Here is a 12,345-nt window from a genome sequence, read left to right as displayed (position 1 = left end):
ATAATCAATTTTACTTTATACTTGAAATTTCTCACCTGTAAAATTTGAATGATGATGATGATGATATTAATAAGAACTACCTTATAGGAGAGTTATATGGAGTAAATAAAATGCTTAGATCTGTGCCTGGCACATAGTGTTTTATGTTTTTAATCCTTTATCTCCCAGGATTGCTACTAAATACATAAACGTGAAATCACCAAATCCATAGAAATAACAATTCGTAGAATATGAATCACGAAAGTTAACATTAGTTGAAAATTCAATGACAATGAGATCAAGAGGTAATAATAGGCATGAATAAAAGCCATTCTGCTATGAACTCTTTATAGAAATTGTCCAGTGCCTGCAGGTATCAGATAATGCCCAAATAACCTAGTGAGTTTTTTTCAGACCAAGTTAAGAATTCTATTTTTATTTGTGGATTTGTGGATCTGGCTCTTTGATTCTGAAGGCAGAAGTCAACTCACCCCGACACTGGGTAAGTTTGCACATGGTGTGTAGATGTTCAAAGTTCTACATAGGTATGGTAGACTATTATAGAGCTGGTTCCTTCTGAGCCTTTGGGAGCCAAATGCCATTCAGTGGTAAAGATATTTCTCCTACATGGGAGAATTCAGCTCAAAAATGCTGCTACAAGAGAATTAAGAATAGTATCCCAGCAGTATGCATCTTGTAGGTGGGATTTTTTGTGCAGCTGCTAGTAATAAAGGTTTAGAAAACAGTGGCTTAAACCAGTTCCTTGTAAGAAGTCCAGAGGTAGTCCTCCATGGGTAGTACACTGTCATTAATTCCTCAAGGACTACTTTGCTCAACCCATGCTATGTGGGGAGATATACTACGATTATGATTTAGATTTGTTGGTGAGAGGAACTCAGACCCCAAATCACCACATTCAATCTTTAAACCTTGGTTTATTAGCTCAGGTGAGTGTTCATGTCAAAATGGGTTTGAGTTCCTCCTGTATTTGTTTCACTAGGGCAAATTTCACTCCACATCCTGAACATTCAACAAGAACAAGCTTGCACAATCAAGAGATCTGCTGGAACTAAGAGTTGACAGCTTCCTCTTGCTATAGCTCTTTGAAGTCTGCTTAAATTTAGTAATGGAGTTTGAGTAGTTGTCAAGCTAGGGATAAGGCCCTAGAATTTAATAGTACAATAAGGGCTTCAATTTCATCACAAACTACTGTGTGTCTGGCACTTTAGTTGCTTTTGTTCTAATACCTAATGTTCCCAACAACCCTTAAAGGTAAGAATTATTCATTTTATAGATGAAGAAACTAAGACTCAGAAAGTTTAAATGCTGTGTCCAAAATCACAATGGTAAAAACAGCTACAATTATGATTCAAATCCAGTCAATAGTCTAATTTAAATAAAACATGCTTGATAAAGATACAAATTACTTGACAGGATAGCAAGACATTCCTCCCTACCTTCTTAGTTGAACTTCTGCTATTAGAAGCCTAATCCCACATCTGAACTCTCATTCATATTCTAATCTGAAGGATGGGTCTAGAGCCAGACCCAATGTTTGGAGCATTTGGGTTTGTTTGTTTGTTTGTTTTTACCTAATTACCACATATATATACATATATAAAAGCTAGTCTGTTGGCACCAAATTCATATACTTTCCTTAGCTCTATATGTCCTTCAAGTCAATCTATTTAGTTCATATTCAAATATAGAAAACTCCTTTATTTAGATGAGAGAAATTCTGCTAACTACAGGGAAAAATCTCTAATAATACCAGGGTTTCAATGTCAAAGCAGTTGATAGACCCTTTTGCTAAAGTCTAAAGGAAAGCTGACCTCCCCAGAAGCTGAGGTGATAGAGCCTTATAGGCATGGCTGTAGGAGGGGTTGGGGTTTAGCCAAGAATCTGGCCTGGCAAGAGACATGGGCATCCCAAGCCAGTATAAGTCCAGACTAAACAATTAAGAGCAACAATATTAAGTTAGGGCTTGGGCAAATATTACTGCTGAATAATTTGGTAAAATGAAAAGGAGGTAACCAGATGTCGAGCTTTAACAATCCAATGGCAAGGAAGAAACAATGACGGGCGAGGTCAGCAATCCCTTTGTGGAGGGAACAGTCCAAATGGAAGATCTACTTAAAGACTCAAAGAGTCAGAAGCTATAGAGAAAGCATTAACCTGATATAGCAGCCCTGTTTGCTCCATGAAGGGTGAATAGTATCATCTGTACTTTGTACCTAAGTGCTGCCTTTTAGTGGATAGCTCATGATTTGCATTGATATCACTACCTAGAGATGGATCTTGTGCTGGGTTTTTCAAAATTCAGTCGGGTCAAGCTGGAAACTATATTTTACAGAATGTCTTGTCCTGTATGGTTTCAGGTTAGCACGGACTAAAAGAACTTGTGTTTTGGGAGACAAGTGAAATAGTGGCTATTATTCTCCAAAGATCTTCTATATCAGATAGAATAACAGAACAATGCAGAGATGCCCAGAAAATTCCAGCTTTCCCTTACTCTCTGCTGCCCCCTAACACTTCTTCCTAACTGCTAGCCCTACTGCTTAACAGAGGCCCTATGCCCATCACCAGAAGTTTAACCATAGACCCACAGAGTCAATAACTTCCCATAGACTTGGCCATGAACTTCCCCTTAATGTTCTCATTTCAGGGACTAGATATCCTTGACTTCTATCTATTCTGCACATTCTGTCTTACGCAACCATGCCAGTACATTAGGAAAACTGATTAGGCCTCTTCTTCTGATCTTCAACTTCTCCTTTTGGACCTTTGCTTCCCCAGCTACTCTCACAATTGTGTACAACCTATTTCCAATAATACATTTTATTCCATACACTCATGGTGGTTGTGCTTCCCTGTCTGGTAAATTCCTTTCTAATCTAAATGGTCTTTGTTGATCTAGGAAGTAACCATGTCTCCTTTGGTCCAGGAAACCCCCTTATCTATTGTAGCATCCCTCTCATATCCATAGAAAAAAAAGAAAATTGCTGAAGGCCGAAAAGAAGCTGAATTCCCCAAGTCAATGAGGTATACTCTGACTCATCCTCTAACACATAAAGAGCTCTCATGATAAAAAGTTTTAACTTTATTCCATTCCTAAAGAGGAGATGGTTCGCCTGAATCTCCTGTGCAGGATAAGCAGACTCTTCCCTGATTTGTTCTGGCAAGGAAGCATGGGCATGGCCACAGTCAAGTTTAAATAACAGACATTGTATAGTGGCAAGGGAAAATGTTAGAATAAGAAGGAAAAAAACCAGATAGTTTATTTGGCAGAACTCACTGCAAGTAACACTAATCCTATCCAAGCTAAATTAAGCAAACATGGTAACTTATTATTTTATACAACTAGCAAGTCCAATGGTGAAACCATTTGAAACATAGCCAGATCTGGGTGTTCTGTCTCTAATCATTTCTGATACCGTTTCTCAAACAGAGTTGGCTTAATTATCAAGTAAGCCTTCTCCTAGTGGTGTAAAACGTGGTTATGGATACACATTCCACAAGTTAACTATTACTACAAAAAGAAAGAATCCAACTAGCTGTGGTATAAACATCCAAAGAATGACTGACTAATCTGGGTAGTCAGTCATTGACTGAACTGGTTCTCATGCCAGTTCCTGGAACATTCATCATAGCCAGCAAAAGTAGGGCAGTCTGTTTGGCTAGACGAGTCATGCATTATACTTGCTAGAGTATAGCTACACTTCCATAGAAAAGAGATTCAAAAGTAATTCAGTACCTTCAAGAAAACAGAGGAATACTTTTCTCCCATGTTCCAACCTGAGGTGAAATTTCACATCAATGGGGCCCTGCTCTATGGAGTCATTCAGGAATCTAGGATTCTTTCATTTTGTTTCTCCTTGAGCCCCTAGAGTCTGTATAGACAAGCCTGAGTAAAAAGCACATTTATGTTCTAGTTTGGGGAAGGGAAATGAGAGCACAGAGGTAGCATGACTGCTGTCTTAAGGCCTTGGCCCAGAACTTGTATACATCACATTTGCTCATAGTTCAATGGTACAATTTTAGTTACATGGCCACTCCTAAAGGGAAAGGAGGCAGGGAAATGTAGTCTGACTATGTGCCCAGGAAGAAAGTGAGAATGCACAATAACAGTCTCCACAACATGGGCCCACCTCTAACTTCCTAGGTGGAAGATGTCACATCCAACCCATGTAGAATGAATTCCCCATAGAAAGGAAGATTTTGATATTAGGAGAAAGGAAACAAATGATGTTCAGACAAAAACAACAGATGTCGCTACAGATAGATACATTCAAGGACATGAAGCCAAGCATGGTCAAATGGACAGGTGTCAGAATCAAGCAATATCTAGCCAGCCAGAAGAGTATTTCTGAAGGCATCTGATGCATGTAGAACAGTAGTAAATAATTTGATGTAATTCTTAAAAGAGACTTGGGATCAACTAAGTTTGGAAAACATCGAGTTAAGCAAAGTAAAGCAAGTTCCTTGGCTGTAGTAGTTCTTGGAGTCTTTAATATGCTAATCTTCAAGGTTGCAACATTTGCCAAGCTCATTTAAGGTCATGGGGGGATGTCACAGGACTATTGCCTGAGGAACAAACTATAAGAAAGTTTACACTGGAGACAGGCATGGGGGCCGGGGGGGAAAGGAACATTGCAGAGCCTGGGCCTGGATCACCCCTACAGGGTTGGCCTGGCAAAGTTGCAGCAGGGTGACTGGGGCCAGTTGCAGTGGGAGGGTGAGACAACCTGAACAACTGTCAACAGTAGAGGTTCAGGGGCAAAGTTCTAAGTGACATTTGAGTAATAACAGAGTGGAGCTATTCCTTATAAAATTTCTTCTTAAATTAAGCTCCATTGGCAGAAGATTAAACTTTGGTCTCAAGTCCTGTGAATCTCACCTGCTAAAGCTGTGCTGTCTGATACAATGATCACTAGCCACATGTGTCTATGAGAATTTGCAATGGAGCTAGTGCAGTTTGAGAAATGAATTTTTTTTATTTTACTTAATTTTAATTCATTTACTTTTAAGTTAAAAAACCAAAGCAATGTAAGTAGTTTTCCATTAAATACAAATTTATTTTCTGGGTAGAACTGTATTCCTCTTTAATCATTGAAAAATTATCATCTGAATTGAAACTTATGCTACTAGTATAAAACACACTGGATGTCAAAGACAGTATAAAAAAGTGTAAAATATCTCATTAATAATTCTTATATTGATAACATATTAAAATAAAAATATTTTGAATATTTCAGTTTAAATATAATTATTAAAATTATCCTGATTGATTTCTTTTAATGTGATTACTAGAAAATTAAAGTTTCATGTATGGCTCACATTACATTTATATTAGACGGTGCTGCTTTGACATCTTATAAGATCATTCTCCAAAACCAGGTCCTACTTCCCCAGGTCAATGATTATGCCTTCAGATGCCCTCCAGAGTCACAAAGCAATCATATCTAATCAGCAGACTTTGGGCAAAACTTAAAAAAAAAAAAGGAAAACCAATTGAGAAATCTATTAATTAGCATATTTCTGAACTTGTCATTTGTTTGAGTCAATTTTCCTTTGCCTTCCTCATATAAATTAGCACCTGTCAACAAAAGGTAATGTGTTTGAACTTTACGAGAATGCATAAAATTTGCATGCTATGACTTTTCAAATGGTAAGACAGGATCAAACAAATTTTTACTCAAAGAAAGACAGCTAAGTCAAAATCTAAAATACTTATTAAGTTAAAAAGTGATTGTGATACAGGAAGGGGAAAATTCCCCCAAGGGGGCCTGTATCGAGAGAAAGGGTTCTCTGAGTGCAAGAAAGAATTCAAACACATGCCAAAATTAGAGTCAAAAGCAAAGTTTATTAGAGAAGAGATAACACTCCATAGACAGAGTGTGGTCTCCTCTCGGAAGCAGGGAGTGAGAGAGCCTGAGAGAGACTCAGAGGGACAGAGGGAAGGACAGAGCAAAAGACACCGAGAGGAATTGAGAGAAAGACACTGAGAGGGACCCAGAGTGTTTGGGGAATTTAGTTTATTTATTGTTCTTAGTTTCTGTGAATTACAGTTTAAAGATTTTGTTTGCCCAGTTTCTTTTGATGGTATGGACATACAGTGAGAAAAGATAAGAGTGTATAGCAAGAAAAGGTAAGACTATGTAATGTGAAAGTTCTGCTGGCAGTTTCCAGCCTTCGATCTATGGATTCCCCGTGTTTTTAGCCACAGGGAATGAATGATTTTATTTTGTGTAGGGCACGACTTAAAGATTCCCCCTTCACAGTAAGGGGAAATGGTTTGTTAGCAATCCCAGCAGAAATCTTTCATCCGTTCTGCAGGTTTTCTCATGATCTGGCTGTAGGGCTGATCAGCATATTGCAGTCTCTGAATATAGCTTGATTTAATATTTTAGTTCTCTTGCCTCCTTCCTACATTAATTGTCTTTCAGGCTAAATTTCCAAAGAGGACTTCAGTTATTTTGTTTCTATATTCAGACATCAGCCATAGCTTTAGCGATTATAATAACAATGCGAGAAAGAATCCAAGGAGATTGGAAAGATTTATTTTGTATAAATTTTATTTGTGAGCCTGACATTAAATGTAACAAACATGTGTTGAGGAACTATTCTATGCCAAAATATTTGGGACCTTCTGGAGTAAATGCAACCCTGTGCCCATGCCCACATTTGTAGCCATGTTTATAGGGCATGTCTCTGTCCCTCCCTCACTACTGCTGATTGGACGAAAAGTTTGTACTTGACCAAAAATGCAATCAGAATCTCTTCTTGGAATTTAGAATTGAAATACAGAAGCTAGATTTCACTTGGTTTCTGATGCTAAAACTAGAGAGTCAGAAAAAGCAGAGGCTGGGACCAATAAGTAGGCCACAGCATTGTAAAATAATCTACAGTAAGATCAAGGAAAAATAAGGTAGATGTGTCAAAAGAAATTCAGCCAAGAGATTAAACATTCTAAGAAAGACAGAGCAAATAACTTTGGATTCAAATTTTCTAGTTCTGGTTCCAGTGCCTTATGACATAGCTCTATAATTATTACTATATAGTTACTAGGGGTACCTTTGCACATCCAGTAAATTCTTCTTTTTGTTTCTGACCTAAGCTAGTTTATATGAGTTTCTGTTCCTACAACAAAACTGATACTTGCTTTATTCAGCCAGGCACTGGGGTTCATTGTGCAGTATGGAATTATTTAATAGGAAATCAATTAATGAATTTAATTATAAGAAATTAATAAATAAGATATTAATAGAATGATAAAATACAATTCCCTGTAAGAAAAAGCAGGATGATTATTTAGAATAGATACGTTTCATTAAATTTAAACACATATATTAGTAGTCATACACTACAACTCCTATTATTATATTAAAGGTCGGAAGAGGAGAAAATAAAAGAGGAAGAAACAAGTCAGCTTTTGACTTTTAAGTTCTTTGTCTACTCTTCTTCATTTTGTTTTTATAAGGTCCTCCAATAAAAAGTAAGCTAGACGGGGTTGTGAAAAGTAGAAATGTATGATTTACAAAAAGGAAGAATCTGATAAGAGTTCAAGATTATATGAGATTGTTGGAGGGAATCTTCAGAAGAAAAAAAAAAACATTGATTCTGACATGTAGGGAACTACAATTGCATTATCAAGATGACACCAACTCCAGAGTCATTGCTTGGACCTGGAATATTGGAGTGATTTCCTTGAGTCTGAGTCTCAGAAGAAAGTAGACCCCAAAATATTCAACTTCAGTAGAACAAGGAGAAATATGTACTCAAGAAAGAATTAGATCCACAGCGAGATCAAATATCAAGGTGGAAACAGATTTGTAGCCAGGAATATAATACTGAACATTAAGTCTGAAAAGAGAATTAGAGATAGAAAAATAAGAAAGAACAAATAAGTATAAAGCTGAGAGGATGTAGATCATGAAGGAGTGGGCCAAGGTAAGTGGATTGGAACAAAGATCATAACTAGCAAGAGCAGGTATAGCATGTAAAAAGCCGAGGGGGTAGATGGTCACTCAAAAGGAAAGTGAATGGTTCCAACAATGCACAATGTCTGAGGGACATGAAGTCCAGAGCCAACACATAATCCCACATTCCCATCAAGGCAAAAATCTGCCCCCAACTAACACTCTCCCTACTTCTAAAAACAGCTGAATCAGATGGTTACTAGACTTATTGTGGTGATCACTTCTTAAGGTACATAAATGTTGACTCACTATGTTGTACACTCGAAACTAAATGTATGTCAACTGTCATTTAAAATTTTTTTTTAAAATGAAACTGAATATTTGCACTTTAGCCATTGTATCTAGTGTTGAATTGCCTAGTCCAGCCCATTAATTTTAAAGACAAGGGCCAGAGAAGTTACATAACTTGATCAAAGCTCTACAGCTAGTGACAGAGTCAGGGCTAAAATCCAAATTTCCTGATTCTTAGTTCAACTCTGCCACATTGAAAACTTCCTTTTCTCTTCTAAGCTGCTGTATTAAAAGTTTGTTTTTAACTTTTGATTTCTTAGTAGGGAGCTTTCCACATACAGATTCTCACCAGTTCTGCATACCCTAACACCCTTTCACTATTCCCAACCATAGACCTTATATCACTCCAGGTATAGAGAGAACTAAAGAATAAGAAAAGGTAACTGAGGAATGATCAAAAAATTGATCAAAAGCAGTTTCAGCAAGAAAATTAAATGTGATCTAAATTTTGAAAAATAAGTATTATTTAAATAAGAAGAGGAAGAAATGAAGGAGATTTCCAGGAAAATAAAAAAGATCCTCACTGAGAATATGACGTAAGGAAGCCCATGTCTTGCTACAAGATGAAGGAGGGAGAGAGAGAGAGCAGTGTGGGGTATAGAGAAAGTAAAAGACAGAGACAGAGAGATGCTCCAGTCATAGCCTTCACATTAGGAAAGGATGCTAAAAAGCTCCCTTTCACAGGTATACTATTCCCAACACCTCCATCCATAGAGCTGCATAACTATTTATTTGAGAATGAGAGGCAGAAATGTTAAGGTTAGCATTGCTTGACCACTAAAATATATTTGTAATTATAAGAGATGGAATCCTTTCCAATAGGAGACTAGCTGAAATGCAGTAATGTGATTTTATACTTCTCCTATTCTTCATGTTTTAAGAGCCTCAAAATTTTTTTTATATGTTCTGATATTTGATGTCTTCTAAAAAACCATGACTGCACACCTGGTCTTTCCTTTCCTCTGTGGTTTCTCTGTCCTCCCATTCATCTCGAGGATTGCCTCAATATTTCCTTATAGAAGTAAACCAGACATTCTCCTCTCCTCCTTTTTAAAAATATTTATGTATTATTACATTAGTATGTGTACATAGTTTTAATTCTCAAGCAGTAACATAATTAATAGTAGTCTCCCATCTCACACCTTCCCACCTGAGTCCTGCTTTACTCTCACCAATGAGGTAACTTCACATTTTTGAAGCATAAACACAGAACTTCAGAAAAAGTGCTACTTATTTGCAATAGAATATTACTCAGCCATCCGAAGGAAAGAAATCCTAACATTTCCAACATGAAAGCATTATGCTGAGTAAAATGAGCCAGAGAAAGACAAATACTACGCGGTATCATTTATATGGGGAATCTTTAGAAAAAGATCAAGTCAAACTCATAGAAACAGAGAGTAGATGGGGGAAATTGGAAGATGTTGGTAAAAGGATACATAATTTCAGCCATAAGATGAATACGGTCCGAGGATACAACGTAAAACAGGTGACTATAGTTGATAACACTGTATTGTATAATTAACATTTGCTAAGAGAATAGAACTTCAATGTTCTCATCAAAAAAATAAAAAAAATAAAAAAAAAAAAACAAGAAAACCCAGAACTTCCCCAAGTTCCTACTATATCTCCCACCTACCATCATCTCTCCTATTACTATGGATGAGCTTGGATGAAGCCAGGCCCCTGTGCACTAGACCCTGTCTCCTTTCATTTGCTCAGGAACAACAATCTTCCCCTCTCTCTCCTGCAGCATCCATTCTTTTCCTCTCTACTGAAACATTCTCATTAGCATATAAACATTCCATTTATCCTCCCATCTAAAAAAATTAACACTTATATTGATTCCTGTTGCTTCCTCCAGGTTCCACTGCCTTTCTCTTCTTTTCTTCACATACACCCACAAAAACTTTCTAAAACAATTGTCAGTACTCACTGTCTTTTATTTCTCTCCTACTATCTATCATGAACCTAATTGCAGACAGCTTTTCATCCCCTCCTCTCCACCGAAATTGCTTTTATTAGGTTAATAATGACTGTCCAATGCCAAATTCCTCTCCTAACTTGACCTGGCAGCAGCGTTTACTGCAGTCGATCTCTCTCCTCCTGGAAATATTGTCTTCACTTGGCTCCCAGGACACCGCCCTCTCCTGGTTTTTCTCCTCCCTCTCTGTTCAGAAGAAATGATCCTTCTGAATTTCTTTAGCTATTTCCTCTAATCTTTAAATGTTGGAATTCCTTCAGTTCAGTCCTTAGACCTCTCATTCCACCTGTACTCACTCCCTACATGATCTCATGCAGCCTCAAGGCTTTAAATCCATCTATGCATTAATGACTGCCAAATTTATATCTTCAACCAAAATCTCTTCTCTTACCCTCCAGCTATCTACTCCATATCTTCACTAGTCTGTCTCATAGACATTTCAAACTCACTTTATCCAAGCCAGAGCTCCTGATTTTCCCCTGCCACCTGTTTGTTACTGCAGTTTGCTCCCATCTCACTTGGTGGCAACTTCCAGCTGCTCCATGAACTGCAGAGTCATTATTAATTTTTTGTTCCACACCCCATATCACATTCATCAATAACTCTTGTTAAATTTACCTTCGAATTATATCCAGAATTCAGCCACGTCCCACCACTCTACCATTACCACCATCATCTCTTGCCTGGATTAGTTTAATAGCCTCCTACCCATAGTCTTCCCTACCTTTGCCCATGTCTCCTCTCAGTATAGTATTAACACAGAGAAGCCCTTTATTTTATTTTTTTTTTTTTTTTTTTTTTTGGAATGTTAAAACTGGTGAGCAGTGTATTGAGAGAGGTAGAGAAAAAGGAGCTTCCAGCTGATGGATTAAGCATATATGAAAACTCTTCAGTAATATAGAGAAAAAAAACCTCAAGAGCAAGAATATATTATAAATAAAAGTCTTTCAGCAAGACGAACACACAAGCACCCACTGCAGTGATGTCTTCTTGAAGAATGCTCATTTACAGATTATTTTTGTAAGATAGAGTTAGCTACCTCCGATAATTCATCTTTTACAAGAACAATATCATAAGAGTCCATGTACTTTTCTAAAAGCGCATCCACTCTATCATTTAGATATCCAGTTTTCAGAATGCATTCAACATTGGCCACTCTATCTGCCATTCTTAAATTTCCTTGAGAGTCTCCCAGCAGAGTTATGTTGCTATTGTCTTTTAGTTGATTGAAATATTCTGTGTTCTTCAACGCACCATCATGTTTGTTAAATATGCAAATAAATTCTCCTTTAAATCCTTTGAGCATCCCGCCGTCATCAAAATCCATGAAGTTGGAAACTACTTCGACATTTGGATAATAGACACCAGCTTGACAGATAATCTCCTCTAGCATATTACCAATACCAGCCAAAAATATGAATACAGGGATTCTGTGTTGTCAAAGCTTATCAAAGAAATTCTCATACCCTTCCTTGAGCAAAACGTCAGATTCTGCCACAATTTCTTTAATTTTAGCTTTCGGTAAAGCCTGTTCATCAAGCAAACTGTGTGATTTAGTGTACCATTCTACCATATAAGGGTACTCTCTTCTATGGTAAGAACAGAATCAATTTCGGTAGCATGATATTTTTCTTTTAGTTGCAATGACTTTTTCTGACATTCACCTAAAACCAGATTACAGTTGACAATGACATTATGACATGTTGGACATCTTTTCCTTTTATAGGAAAATCTATTCAGTGTCATATCAAAGTATATTTTTCTCTGAAGTTTGACAGCTCCTCCTTTGATAAGACCACAGATAATTTCTTCTACTTTTGTAGGTTCCTGATGGGAACTGAAATTTTCTGGAATTCTAGAATCATTTTCACACATCAGCAGAATCTTGATTAGTCATATCTTGGTTATCCAATCTGTCTTTGAATTGGTCCTAGAACAACAGCATAGGTGGTAAGCACTATCCAGAGATGCAGAGGTTGCATATAGGCATCTCAATGATCTTGTTCTTCCACCCTGGCTTCCTCTTCAGGTGAATATATACTAGGCCAGCACTAACCTCACCACCAGGATGCAAACACTGGCAATGGTTACCACGCCCACCCACGCCGCGGC

General features: G+C 37.3%; 1 pseudogene; it reads right to left on the bottom strand.

Annotated features, from left to right (window-relative positions):
• Positions 1–11,245: 11,245 nt before the first annotated feature.
• Positions 11,246–12,130, bottom strand: LOC105301050 (annotated as a pseudogene).
• Positions 12,131–12,345: the final 215 nt, after the last annotated feature.

Source organism: Pteropus vampyrus, unplaced genomic scaffold (assembly GCF_000151845.1).
Source record: "Pteropus vampyrus isolate Shadow unplaced genomic scaffold, Pvam_2.0 Scaffold9, whole genome shotgun sequence".
NCBI classification, from domain to species: Eukaryota; Metazoa; Chordata; class Mammalia; order Chiroptera; family Pteropodidae; genus Pteropus; species Pteropus vampyrus.
The sequence above is the reverse complement of the archived record's forward strand: the minus strand, read 5'-3'. Positions and strand labels throughout refer to the sequence as shown.